The 14,536-nt window shown below is 39.6% G+C and overlaps 1 pseudogene; it reads left to right on the forward strand.

The window, feature by feature from the left end:
* The first annotated feature begins 7,918 nt into the window (after positions 1 to 7,918).
* On the forward strand, positions 7,919 to 8,773 carry LOC101616251 (annotated as a pseudogene).
* Positions 8,774 to 14,536: the final 5,763 nt, after the last annotated feature.

Below are 14,536 nucleotides of genomic sequence, written 5' to 3' on the forward strand. Positions count from 1 at the left end.
GGCTATTAAGAATGTAGAAGTTGAGCTAGAGAGATGGCTTAGTGGTTAAGGCATTTGCCTGCAAAGCCAAAGGATCCCCATTAAACTCTCCAGAACCCAACTAAGCCAGATGTACTAGGGGACACATGCGTCTGGAGTTTGTTTGCAGGGACTGGAGGCCCTGGCATGCCCATTCTGTCTCTCTCTCTCTCTCTTTCTCTTTCCCTCTGTCTCAAATAAATAAATAAATAAATAAATAAATAAATAAATAAATAGAATGTAGAAGTGAAAAAAGGAGTGAAGGGATGAGACAAGGCAATAAAGGGAGTAAATATCAAAGTAGATTATATATGTATGTATGGAGATGTTATAATATATTTTTTTTGTGAGGCAAACCCAACAGACTCCCCCCCTTTTTGAAATTTATTTGTTCATTCTTATTTATTTCAGAGTAACAGAGAGAGAAAAAGAGAGAGGGAGAGAGAGAGAGAAAGAAAGAGAGAGAAAATGGGCGCACCAAGGCCTCCAGCCACTGCAAACGAACTCCAGATGTGTGTGCCCTCTTGTGCATCTGGCTAACATGGGTCTTGGGGAACTGAGTCTCGAACTGGGGTCCTTAGGCTTCACAGGCAAGCACTTAACTGCTAAGTCATCTGTCCATCCCTGCCCCTCTTTTGTAATGTAAGAGAGTGAGAGCAAGAAAGAGAGAGAGAAAGAGAGGGAAGCGGTGTGCCGGGGCACTTAATTAAATTTCAGAAGCTAGTGCCACCTTGTGTGCACGTGCGACCTTGCAAGCTTGCATCACCTTGGGCTTCTGGCTTATATGGCATCTGGAGAGTCAAAACTGGGCCCTTAGTCTTCTCAGGCAAGTGCCTTAACTGCTAAGGCATCTCTCTAGCCCAGAAGCTATTATTTTATAAAATTAATATGTAATTAAAAATGTTAGGGCTGGAGAGATGGACTAGTGGTCAAGGCACTTGTCTGCAAAGCCCAAGGATCCAGGCTTGATCTCCCAATCCCCATGTAAGTCAGATGCACAAGCTGACACATGCATCTGCAGTTCTTTTGCAGTGGCTAGAGTCCCTGGTACATCCATTTTATCTCTCTCCCATCTCTTTCTCTCTGTCTATCTGCCTTTTTATCTCTCTCTCTCAAATAAAGAAAGAAGGAAAGAAAAATATTTAAAAAAAAAACAAATTAAGTTGCATGTAAGTTTACTTTGATTAAAATGTTTTGAAAAGAAAGAAAATTAAATGAAAGCATTTATGATCAAATAAAACTCAGGCTATTTATTCATAGTAAACGTGTACTAATGGAAATACTAAAGGTTATTTTTCCAGTAAAAATCACAATGTTGATGAGGTTATAATTGGAACTTTTGAAAGCTGCAAGGAGCATTGTAAATTGGTTTAACTGTAAAAACTATTTGATTGCTTTATAAGATGACCCAGAAATCTATTATCTCTTCACCTAAAGATACACATCTGTGCCTCAAAATTTGCAGAAAGGGTGTTGTAATAATAAATTTTAATTTTCAACTTAATTAGGTTGAAAAGTGCCAATGAGGCTAATAAATCACTCTTGGAGATGCAGTGGTGTTTCCAGATGGGATGAACCACGGGGGAAGGTCTGACCTGAATGTCGAAGTTGCTCAGCCTCAGCTGACAGAGAAGAGGTAAGAGATGAGACTGCAAAGGTGAGCTGAGTGTGGACTGGGATGGACTGCATTGATATGCTTGATTTTCAACTGTGTTCTATAACAATTTTCATGAGTTTTATTACTATCCTCATAGGTATAAAGATTATAAGACTCTACTTACATAAAATGCTTCAAGACAAATGTTCTACAGAAGTTTAAGGATTCTCTATATGCACATAATCACATGAGAAATATAAAACTATAGTTTGGAAAACAACATGGGATATTTTCCCCTTACTTAATCTGTATTTAACAGAGCAGAGGAGAAGGAAATGAATGTAAAGACCAAACTTAGACAGGAGCTATAGAAAATTTCAGATTCTTGACTTTGTCTTAATAATAGTTTCTCAAGGGAAATGCTTTGTCTTTCAGTTTCGAGTCAGGGCTTTATTCTGTTAGGCAAGCTATCCTGAGGAATTTTACCATATATAGCCCAAGTTGGCTTTGAACTCACAGTGATTCTTCTATTTAAGCCTCTTAAATGCTAAGATTACAAGTGTAGGTCATGTCAGGCACTCTGGAGACTAAGGTAGGAGGAGTGCCATGAGTCCAAGGTCACTCTGAGACTACATAGTGAAGTTCAGGTCAGTCTGAGCTACAGCAAGACCCTACCTCAAAAAAACAAACAAAAATACAAGTGTGAGTCACTAGTCCTGGGTTACCCAGAAAACTTAAAAAAATTATATCTAGTGTAAAACCCAAAATATGTTGTCCTAGGCAGACATATTATTTTCAAAGATCTTGGGATAATATAATTTCTCCTCTCTCCTCCTCTCTGCCTCTCTGTCTTTCTCTTCTTCAGTGTTAGAGATGGAATCTCCAGAGAGCATGCTGCATGCTAGAACTGCTATAACAGCGAACTATACCCCAACCCTTTCCCTGAGTAAACTGAGCCTTCTGAAATCACTGTATCATCTCTGCACTGTGGGAATTTTTCTGAACAAGGTTCTGTCGTCTAGATAAAATTCCAAGAAGTCAACTGGTTGGTTGATCCAGAGCTGCAGTTTTGTTGTGCAAATTTTGAAGAAAGATAAGGGAAACACATTGGATGGATGGTCCATAGATTTTAGGCCAAAGAAAATGGAAAGGTAGCAGAAAAATTGGTACAAAATGCAGTGGCCAGGGCATACTAAGCATGTGTACAAAGACCAGCATGAGGAGGTTATGAACATGGACACAGTGAAGATAGGAACGTTCCATCTCAACTTTTCTGATGTTGTAAATCCATTTTTACTAACACATGTAAAACTACTTTTAAATTTATTTATTTATTTACAAGCGGAGAGAGGGAGAGAGAGAGAAAGAGAATACTGGGGCCTTTAGCTACTGCACACAAACTCTCCAGACGCATGGGTCACTTTGTGTATCTGGCTTTATCTGGGTACTGGGGAATTGAGACTTGTTCATTAGAGCTCTACAAGCAAGTGCCTTAACTGCTGAGCCCATTTCTTCAGACTGAAGCTAATTTCCTTTTGTTTTTATTTTATTTATTTATTTTGGTTTTGGGGGTAGGGTCTCTAGCTCAGGCTGACCTGAAATTCACTGGGTAATCTCTCAGGTTCGCTTAGAATTCACATCAATCCTCCTATCTCGGCCTTCTGAGTGCTGGGATTAAAGGTGTATGCCACCATACCCAGCTCCAAACTACTTCTAAAGTAGCCATGCAGCTGAGGTTTGGATGGCTTCAAGGGAAAGTACTTTTTTAGCAAGTGCAGGGACCAAGGTTCCATTCTTAGCACAGCAGAATAGCAAGAAAGTAAGCAGAAACTTCAGTCAAACATCAAAGAAAAAGAGCTGATAGAAAATCATTAGGGGAGTTAGTGAGAAGTGCAGGGGGAGCAGAAAGTATAGATGCCAACTGTAGCTTACAGCTGACCAGCTTATATTACATCTGATTGAAGACAATTCTTTATTACAAAGATATGTGTGTGTGAAGGTGTAGCTCAGTGGTAGAGTATCGGGACTGGCATAGCTCTGTAAAGCTGTGGGTTTGATCCCTTGCACCACCCCCAAACACAAATATGTACATACACGTACACACACGCACACATCTGTATCTATATATTTATCTATATTGACATATCTTTTTATTCTTCACATATCAAAGTTTACTAGAGGATGTCTAGAACTAAGAATATTTAGCACCTCAGGAAGTGGCTGGAGTTTTCCTTTTCAGTGGTTGTTAGGTAGTACTACTGAGACAATACGTACACTAGATTTATGTATGTGAATTATGCTTTTCTGTATATAAAAAAAATATGATTAAGAGAGTCTAGAGGCTTGGGCTCTGTTACTAAGCCAATAAAATGATCTTGTCATCTTCATGTAACATATGGCTTTAAATATTAAAGGCCCCAGGATAGAATGAATGATAAAAACAAGGCACAAATGGACATCAAGGAGAAATCCATTTCCTCTGTATTTTTGTGCACACCTAAATAATGTGAAGGATTACTAACAGATGATGTGACAATAAGAGGGGGAGTAGCAGAAGCAGCCTTTAGGGGGCCCTGCAACAAGAGAAAATAAGGACTTGGTAATGGCTCCAGAGAAGAGAAGGCAAAACAAGTGGTAAGGAGTCACACAATATTTCACGTTGAGTTTTAGAAAAGATCTCAGACATTCATGGGATTTTCCCCATTGTTCTCACTCATTAAAACTGGCTTTGTTTTGTCTTCCTCAGGGACTGTTTGAATTTTAGATTCTGGTGTCCTTTGAACTTTGTTCTCTGATAATCACTGGGTGAAAACTCATGCCATATCCAACTCTGAACCTGAGACTTGGAGTAGCTCTGGGAATAACTCCATGACCTGTGACCTGCCTGAAAAGACAACCTCCAAATTTATCCGGAGACAAACTAGCTCCATAGTCAGTTATTAACGCTCCCTATAAGACATCCATGGGCTACAGATGTCTTGGATCAAGATAAGTTTTTGTTTCAATTCTTGTTGCCCACCCTCCTCAGGGTGACAGGGCCAAAGGAAGACACCTCTTAGGACTGGTCTCCATGACGTTACTTCACCAATAAGGTCTATGGGAAAAGCAGAGTCTAAGTGTTGCTCCTCAAAAGATGGCATCTATGAAATAGCCTGAAGATACATATTTGACCCAAGGGGGAGAATTTACAGATGTGTGCTTTTACCTGCTTTTACCCTAGGTTCCCCTCAGACATTGCCCACCTCATCCTAGATCCCTCCATACTTCCCCACCACTTGCAAATGGATGGTTGTAAATCAGTTAGGATTTAGAGCTCTCTTTGATGTGCACAATTTTATAGAGGTGGTAGTTTGAAGTTACTGAGTTCTGTGCTTCTCTTTCCTTCCATAGTGGCTGCTCCTGTGTCATGGTGCATTTATAATACTTCTGCCATGTGTTGCATTCCTGCTGTCCAGACCACTTGTCCTTGTCATCATAATTCCTCTTGTCCAGACTGTTTGTCCTCATAATCTGGAAACACAAAAGCTAATATATGACTTGATGGACTTCAACTGGACTTCAAATGTATGAAGGGAGGTTTTGAGTACAAAATTAAAAGTTGATCATGTTTTCAGGGGTCTGGTATGACAGGAAAATATAACCAAATAGAATAATGCATCTCACATCTAACGCTGGGTAATCAAAACCACTGACTTGTGGGCTTCTTTTTGGAAAGAGAATGGCCGAGCACACCTAGGCTAATAAGCCATACTCTTCCCCACACCCAAGAAATGAAGAGATGATGAGGTCAGACATGATTACTACAAAAAGGAGCACAGTGGTATAGCTCCATAGGAGGGAATGGAATAATTCCCTCCCTGCAACATCTCACTGTCATCCAGCACACTGAGAGAACATATTGGATCGATAAATACTAATATATGCAAGAAGAAGACACAAGAGATTACCTTGTAGTGCATTTATATTGAGACCCTAGAAACACTTTCTAATTACCTACTATCTCAATGTAATTTGTAAGTGGCAAGTTTTCTGATTTGGCCAGAAAAAAAGGCTTTAATAAAGAGCATAACAAGCTTGGTCAACATCTGAACTTCTATGTCATAGGACAGAGGTGAGTGGTTGATTTACAGCAATCTGGACAGGCACTAAACAACTGTGCTCATACTGTCCAGAGAGCTGGCTCTGTCTTTCTCATGGTGTAGATGGATTTGACATCAAACACAAATGGAATTTGGTGATATTTAAAAGTGATGGTTATAGAAATGGAAAATAGTTACAAATGTAAACATATTCTTTTGCATAAACAGCTTTTTATATACTAATGGGAGCTATACAATATGACCTAGCATGATTATCAACACTTTCTTCTACTTGTGAAATCCAAGTTTTCCTAATAAAAAGTGCTCCAGAAACCTAGCCATGACATGTACTGCTATCCAACATCAATATATCACCTCATGATATGCTAAGCTTCCTTGTCATATCTAGTCTCTCAGGATGTGCATCAATCGATAATAGGTACTGGGTGAGGGTCAGACTTCTTTATGGCACCTACTAAACTAGTACTATCACAGAGACTCAGAGCTACAGATTAGCAGAATCAGAAATACTTGTTTCTCTTAATTACTCAACTGAGAATACAAACCTAATCAGGGATTGTGGAGGGATTAACAAAGCAGTCTTGTATAAATCCCAACTAAATATATGGTACTTAATGAATACTTTCCAAAAGGCTAGTTTATCCTTCACCTGGGCATCAGAGACAGTCTTCCTTCTTTACTGTGTGGCCCTACAGTCTGGGTAACAGAACTCCTGACCCAGGCTGCTCAATGAGAATCCTGCCCTAGTCACTATCCAGCCATGCTCCTCACCAGCAGACAAGGATCTAGTTCTCTCACAAATGGCTAAGAAATCCTACATTACTTCCCCAGAGTGAGACAGCACAGATGGTAATTTTAGCCAATGGTGGCCAGCATGTCGCTCTGGAAAAGACATACAGTGACCTTAGCCTATGGGGTGTCGATGGTGTAGTGACTTTTAAAGGGGAAACTATATGAATCCTAGGAGAGCAAGGGGAGCAAGGAAAGCAATGACAAGAGGCCAAGCCCCGTGCAGTGGCATGCATGCTGATCCAGAAAAGTGCAAATAATCTTTTACCATGTGGGCTTTAATTTAAATTTAATTTTCTAAATGGTGTTCAAACTTGGTAACATACAGGTAACTGAAATAATTCAAGAAACTGGTTCCCCTCTTCTTACTCTTTGAGAGCATGTTAGTTTAATCTACACCCATACCACCTTTCTCAGAAGCTAAGCACAGTGAGGCCTGGTTAGTACTAGGATAGGAGAGTCTAAGTTAGTTTGTACCAAAATTCCTAATATTCTGAGCATCCCATTTGCCTGGCTTCATATTCTTGCTTTGCAACATTAGTTGTGATGTCAATACTTAGGCTGCAGGAGTGCTAAGCCAAAGTCCAACATAGATTACAAGAATTTTCCTAAGATCATGGCCTTAGAAACAGGTGGCAGGGAAAACAGTTTGCATCAAATGCCAATAAATACAGTCGTACTTTTATGAACAGGAGAAATAAACCCATCACCTTTCCCTTAGGTTGAGAAAACAAAAAGACATTACAGCTTATAGTGGCTCCAAGCCAGATGACTGCTGAGGCTGGAGGATAATCAGGCCCACATTGAAGAATGCTATCTTTCAAGAAGAATGTGCTAATGCATGTTTTCAGGAACAGTGGTTTCCAGAAGGTTCCTACCAGGATGATACTGAGTCAGCACCTCAAGGTATCACTGCAAAGGGGAAGGGGCATGCATACTCCTGGCAGGTGCAAGGGAGAATACACACAATCTTCCATGAGAAAATCTCAAGGGAGTACAATCTAATGTTATATGCTGGCTATTAATGGTTTCCAATAGCTATAAATCAGCTTGTTATTAACGAGAGATTGAAATATCACCTAAAGCTCTAAGGAGATTAGCATAACTTGTGGAGGAGGTACAGGTAAAATGGAAGAAAAATGTTGCCCTGAAAATGAACTTGGGGTTTTTTGGTCTACTGTAAGATTAAATAAATATGCCTTGTCTTAGAGGAAAAGTGAATTTTAAGTCTCAGCTCTTCAAGTCAATGTCATTCTCTTCTCTAAGCCATCTACTACCCCAGACCTCCAGTTATACATGCTATTTTGTGAGATTAGGTTAACAATTGTGATTCACTCTTTTCCATGCTACCTATACAGGGGCCATACAGCGTTGTTCTTGAGTTTCAACTTAACTGAGAAGGGAAATTTAAACAATGTTCAGAGCCCTCCACATCCTGCCAATGAAGGAGGATTATGTCCTCAAATTCTTTGCAGCAGGAACCCACTTAGGTGGCACCAACCTTGATTCCTAGATGGAGCAGTCCATCTGTAAGAAGAAGAGTGATGGTGTCTACATAACGCGTCTGAAGAGGACTTGATAAAAGCTTCTGCTGGCAGCTCCTCCATTGTTGTCAAGGAGAATCCTGCTGATGTCATCATCATCTCCTCCAAAACGCAGACCAGCATGTGATGACAAAGGAGCCACTCCCATCACTGGCCTCTACACCCCTGAGACCTTCACTAACCAGATCCAGGTAGCCTTCAGGGAGTCTTGTCTTCTGATGGTGACTGACCCCAGGGCTGACCACCAGCCTCTCATGGAGGTGTCCTAGGTCAACCTGTCTACCATTGCTCTGTGTAACACAGACTCTGTCTCCTCTGTACTACATGGAAACTGCCATCCCATGTAACAAGGGACCTCACTCGGTGGGCTAGATATAATGGATACTGGCTGGGGGTGTCCTGTGAATGTGCAGCACCATCTCCAGTGAGCACCCCTGGGAGGTCATGCCCTATCTGTGCTTCTATGGAGACACCAAGGAGACTGAGAAGTAACAGGCTGCCGTTGAGAAGGCCATGACCAAGGGGGATCCTCATTCCAGGGAGAATAGATCGCTGCTGCCCAGCCTGAGGTGGCAGACTGCTCCCAAGGTGTGCATGTGCTCTCTGTGCCTATCCAGCAGTTCCTCATGGAAGACTGGAGTGCCCAGCCACTCACTGAAGACTGGTCTGCAGCTCCCACTGTTCAGGCCACAGAGTGGGTGTGGTCACCCTCTGAATGGTCGTAAGCTGTTCTGTAGACTTAGTAAATGTGGAAATAAACAGTTTTTTTTTTAAGGCTGTGATTCACAATAACATATTTACCCAGATATGATTTCCAACAGACCTGAGCTGTGTAGCCACTATGACGAAGCTGGACTCCTAGGTAGCAATCAGAGCAAAAAGCCATGTTGTAAAACCCAGTGTATCTGCAGTAAACTTTGTGTTAAGAGGGTTGAAACTTTGCTTTTGTATCTATATTCATAGGGGTAAATATCTCAATTTCTTTTTTATTTTTTTCTTTTTTATTTTTTTATTTATTTGAGAGTGACAGACACAGAGAGAAAGACAGATAGAGGGAGAGAGAGAGAATGGGCGCGCCAGGGCTTCCAGCCTCTGCAAACGAACTCCAGATGCATGCGCCCCCTTGTGCATCTGGCTAACGTGGGACCTGGGGAACCGAGCCTCGAACCGGGGTCCTTAGGCTTCACAGGCAAGCTCTTAACCACTAAGCCATCTCTCCAGCCCAATATCTCAATTTGTGAGACAGTCTCCTTTTTTCCTCTGTAAATGGTCATTTTATGCCTTTATAGCTATGAGATAGAGAATTTCCACTATCTCAGAGCCACCTGAATGTTCTTCTACTGTCACTTGACATTATGCATAGATTTATGCAAACTTACTAGCATTCTGTTCTTCCTTTGTAAATGTAAAGAATCTCATGTGTTCCCCAGGATTGACCTCAGAATTAGGGAGAACATGACTTTTCACGTCGTGGGTAGTCCAGGGCCAATAGCTATTGCTCCTAAGCCCAGTACATGAGCACACTTAGAAAACAATCCAGGTTGAACTTATTTTTTTTTCTTGCAAATCCCTCCAAGAAATGTATCAGGCCATAAAATGGCTTGTTGGCTGTTCTCTGAGAAATACTTTCAATCCCATTTTCCTTGATAGTGTCTCCAGGACTGTCAAGGGCAGGGGCATGGGTTTCCTTTTAAGGAATGCCATTTCTATGAGCTGTTAATCCAGAAACAGAAGGAAAGCACACAGTAAAGAAAAGAGAAGCTGAAATTGAAATCATGGAAGGGTTTTTGATGTTGCCATCCATTATTCAGCGAGTTTGAAACTGTCCATGCTTGTCTGTTCTGTGGTTGGTTTCCTTGTTATCTGTCACTTCCCAGCAAGGCTCTTCTTAGTTGTTCCTCCTCACTACTGTGGATGCTAATGTGAACCTGAAGGTTTTTTGCACCATTTCTCTTCTGGTTAGATGTCACACAGTCTCGGTGAAGAACTGGAGGTTAGACTGATTCATCTTCCATGCCTTACTACTTGCCCTTCAAACCTGATAACTGTTTCCTTCCTTAGAAAGATAACATTCCAGACTCTCTCCCCCAAGCAAACTTCATTCTTCTTTCACATTGATGCAATGAAATGTCTCATGGTTATTATTCTTCACATGAGACACTACTGTTAGACTTCCTGTTCTTTTATTTATTCTTGAGGATAAACTGTGAGCTGAAAGATAATAGTGTAAAGTCAATTTTTTTTCTTAATCAGCATGAGCAAGGCATCAAAAGAGCTCTAATTGGGGCTTCAGGATCAGGCTGAAAATGAGAGAATTTGAGATGGTAGGAGATGTTTAGTAAGTCACAATATTCTGGCTTTAATTGTGCTTTGTTTAGTGCTATTGAATAACCATAGAAATATATCATATTTCCTGATATATGTAGAGAGTTAAAATAAAAACTGGAAGAAAATATCCAGTTTCAGCATATTAGACTTGCAAACTTAGAACAAAGAACTTAGGAATGTGTATAAAATCCATATTTAGAATTAAGAAATAGTTGATCAAAGTAATGAGTAGTACGTAAAAAAGCAATAAAATGCTGAAAAAAAATCACAGTACACCACAGTAATGGGGATATTTCGAAAGTGCTTGAGTGAGAAGTGAGCATATAATGCTCCTCCAAAGGGTTCTATACTATAGAAGGGAATAAAAAGGCAACTTTACCAAAGAGGTACTTGGCACAGCTTCATCCAGATGACCAAGGTCAATGCCAACAATGAAAAAACATGCTGGCACCCTGCATGCTGAGATGAGAATGGCCCTTTATTTCTGTGGTATTCCTTCTCCAAGCATATTACTACTCTCTATTCATGAAAAAATGTCTGACAAACCTCAATAAAGGGACATTTCCAAAACACCCGATCAATATTCTTTTAAATGACCAAGATCATCACAAACAAGTATTGGTGGAGATAATCTCATAACCAGAGGTTGAAGGAGACATTTCAATTAACTATATTGTGGGATTCTAGATTAGATCCTGAAACAGAATAAGCATGTTAGGTTAAAACTGAAGAAATTTGAATAAAGCAGGGACTTGAGTTAATAATATATAACATTTATTTTTATAAATACATTATATTAATGTAAGAGCTCTATTACTATTTTATGTAACTATATTATGCAATTTTATTTTCAAGATGATGTGATGTGAAAAAATATTGGGGAATGTTTAACAAGGTAAAATTTAATATTTACAAACAGATTTCTTTTCCAAATAACAAGAAAGAATAGCCCATCCCATTGGATGTTCATTGTAAAATAAAATCTAGAGATTTACATTCAATTTTGAGACTTTCAAAACTCTACTAAAAGTAGAGTTAAAATATAGACTGTCTAGATGAAAATAATAAGGAAGGCAAAGCTCTGAGGAATGTTATCTGAGATTGAGTTTCCCCTGTAAGTAGAACAGAGCTTAATACAAAGGCTCGTGTTTTTCAAAAGTGATCTCAGGATAATTGGATGGGAAGATCTAGGCAAATGAAATAGTAAAAGGTGTTATGAGAAGTTTTCTTGTTGTAGGTAGCCAACATTTACCTTCACTGGACTCCAGTGATAAACTACATAGAATGTACACATAATTTTGCCCTGATGGACAGATAGAAGTAAGATCACTCATGGTTGTGAATGTATCTCCCATTGGCTGTGTTACTAAGTGTATTACTGTAAAGCCTCTTGCTCTTCCAGGGAGTGCCACTGGGGCAGGGAACTAACCCTGTGCAGTGAAGACAAGGAGAGATGCCATTATTTTAGACTTGTGCACAACTTGAATAGGTAAAATGAAAGGTGGAGGAGCAGATAGGAGGGAGAACACAAAAGATTGATGTCTCAAGTAGTAAAAGAGGACACATATCTATTACTTTAGAGACATAGACTAAGACTCTCATGGAAGTGAGAGACAAGACTATTCAATTGAACTGAAAGGGAGAGATCCCTTTCAAACTCATTCTATGAGGCCAGAATTGCCCCAAAACCAAAATCAAAGAGAACTATATCCTGAGGAAAACAGATGCTAAAATGTCTATAAAATATTATCAAATCAAATTCTATAGCACATTAGAATGATCATTCATCATGACCAAGATGGTTTCACTCCATGGATGTAAATGTGGTTCAACATGTGCAAATCAGTAAAGGCAATGCATCCAATGAACAGAATGAAAAATAAAAATCATCCCAGCACTCAAGAGGCAGGGGTAGAAGGATCACTGAGAGTTTAAGGCCACCCTGAGACTACATAGTGAATTCCAGGTCAGCCTGGGCCAGAGTGAGACCCTACCTCAAACAAACAAACAAACAAAATCACACAATTAATAGACTTAGAAAATCCGAGGTCCCTTAATGATATAAGCCTTTAGCAGATCAGATCCAGAAGGATAACACATCAATATAACAAGATTATGCATGGTAAAACCACATTCATATCATATGGATGCAGGGATTACTTAAAGCATTTCCTCTAAGATTAAGCACAAGGCAAGTGTCCACTGTCATACTCTTTTAATATACTACAAAAAATTTCCTAGTCAGACCTATTAGGTGATGAAAGAAATAAAAGATATATGAATAGGGCAAACAGTAGTCAAACTATCCCTGTTGAAAGTTATGATTTTACCTATGGGACTATAGATCTACCAAGGTAATTAGAATTGGTAACCAAATTCAACAGTTAGAAGAATACAAAGTCAATACAAAACAATACAAAAATGAATCAAAAATCAGTAACCTTTCCCTATACTAAAAATGAGTTTGCCAAGAAAGAAATCATGAAAGCTATTCCATTAATAATAGACTCTGAAAACAAAATACTTAGGAATAAACAGGAAGTGAAAGACTTCTACACTGAAAATTACCAAATACTGATGAAAAAGCTTAAGGAAGACACAGAAGTGAAAGTACCTCTCATATTCATGAATTAGAAGAATATTGTTTAAAATCTGCACTAGCCAAAGTGTTTTTAGATGCTACACAACCCCCATTAATATGCCAATGGGATTCTTTACACATATAAGAAAAAAAAGCTAAAAGTCAAAGATCCTGAATAGCCAATATCCTGACTGTGAGGACATACTTTGGAACATGATCACCCAAAGAGCCCAGCATAGGGCAGTAGTCAGAACATACAAAGCCTAGATGGAAGTTTGCAAGTCTACATCCCTGACTTCTTTCAAGGTGCCAAGAGCCTACACCTGGCAAAGGACCACTTCTGTTAGAACAGTTGTGGGGGAGCCAGGCATGGTGGCGCACACCTTTAATCTCAGCTGTGGAGAGGCAGAGGTAGGAGGATCTCCATGAGTTGGAGGACATGCTGAGACCACATAATGAGTTCCAGTTCAGCTTGAGCTAGAGCCAGAGCAAAACCCTACCTGAAAAACAAAACAAAACAAAACAAAAATAAAATTAAAAAGAAAGAAAGAAAAAAAAAAACAAAAAAGAAAGAAGAAAAGTGCTTGTCCCTGTACAGGACATGAAGATTTTCACTACCCTGCCCCCATCCACCCATAGAACTCAGGGAACATCATGGAGGAATGTTAAGAACTACAGGATGGGGAAGAGACCTGTGGGACTCTGTATCTTGACAGGACAAGCCATTGTGCTTATAGACTCAACACATGAGATTGTCTGCACAAGATCTGCACATGGTGGGACCAGTCAACATTCTGTTGCAGATAGCAGAGGGTCTGATGAGGTCACTTCCCTTCCTAATGAGCTAATGACAGTTCAAAGTTGCTGGGGATGGGGAGTCATTCTCGCCTGAGGTAAAGGTATTAGAAAGAGATGAACAGGAAGAGGAAGACAATTGGATTGAGGGGGATGGATGAGAGAGGGTAATGAGGTACATCTGATGAAAATTCAATATATGTATGAAAACATCACGAAACAAGTTTTATAAAAGTAGTGTTATCTGTAAAGCATTCTTGATGCATTTTGTTTATGCTAGCCACCTTTAATCACTAAAGCATATCACTGCTTACTGATAAAATAACATACAATAATGTGAATTCAGGCCATAACAACTGTGGCTGCTGAAAACAAGAAAGGAACATATAAGAAGTCACTTTAGAAACCCTTCTGGCTTCTATTAAGTTTCTACCCAGTTAACATTGGCCTGCATTTAATACAGGAGGGAATGGGAGGTCACTCCAGTTGTTGCTGAAAGCAGCCAAGAACTTTTATAGCTGTTCTAAGAGCAGAGCCAAGGGCTTAATCCTCATCTGTAAAATGAAGACATTTGATTAGATAACTTCCAGCTGTAAAAATTGTATGATTAGCTAATTATTCACTACAGAGGTCTAGCCCTTTAAATTTGTCTCACATGAATCAACTTATGTCAGTTCAAGTCTGGAGGAACTCAGCCATAAAAAAAGGCTGTTTAGCATTGTATCTTGGAACTACACATACTATCATGCAAGAATTTAGAGATATTTCATTCTAAGGATAATTT

This window comes from Jaculus jaculus, chromosome 9 (genome assembly GCF_020740685.1).
Source record: "Jaculus jaculus isolate mJacJac1 chromosome 9, mJacJac1.mat.Y.cur, whole genome shotgun sequence".
Classification (NCBI taxonomy): domain Eukaryota; kingdom Metazoa; phylum Chordata; class Mammalia; order Rodentia; family Dipodidae; genus Jaculus; species Jaculus jaculus.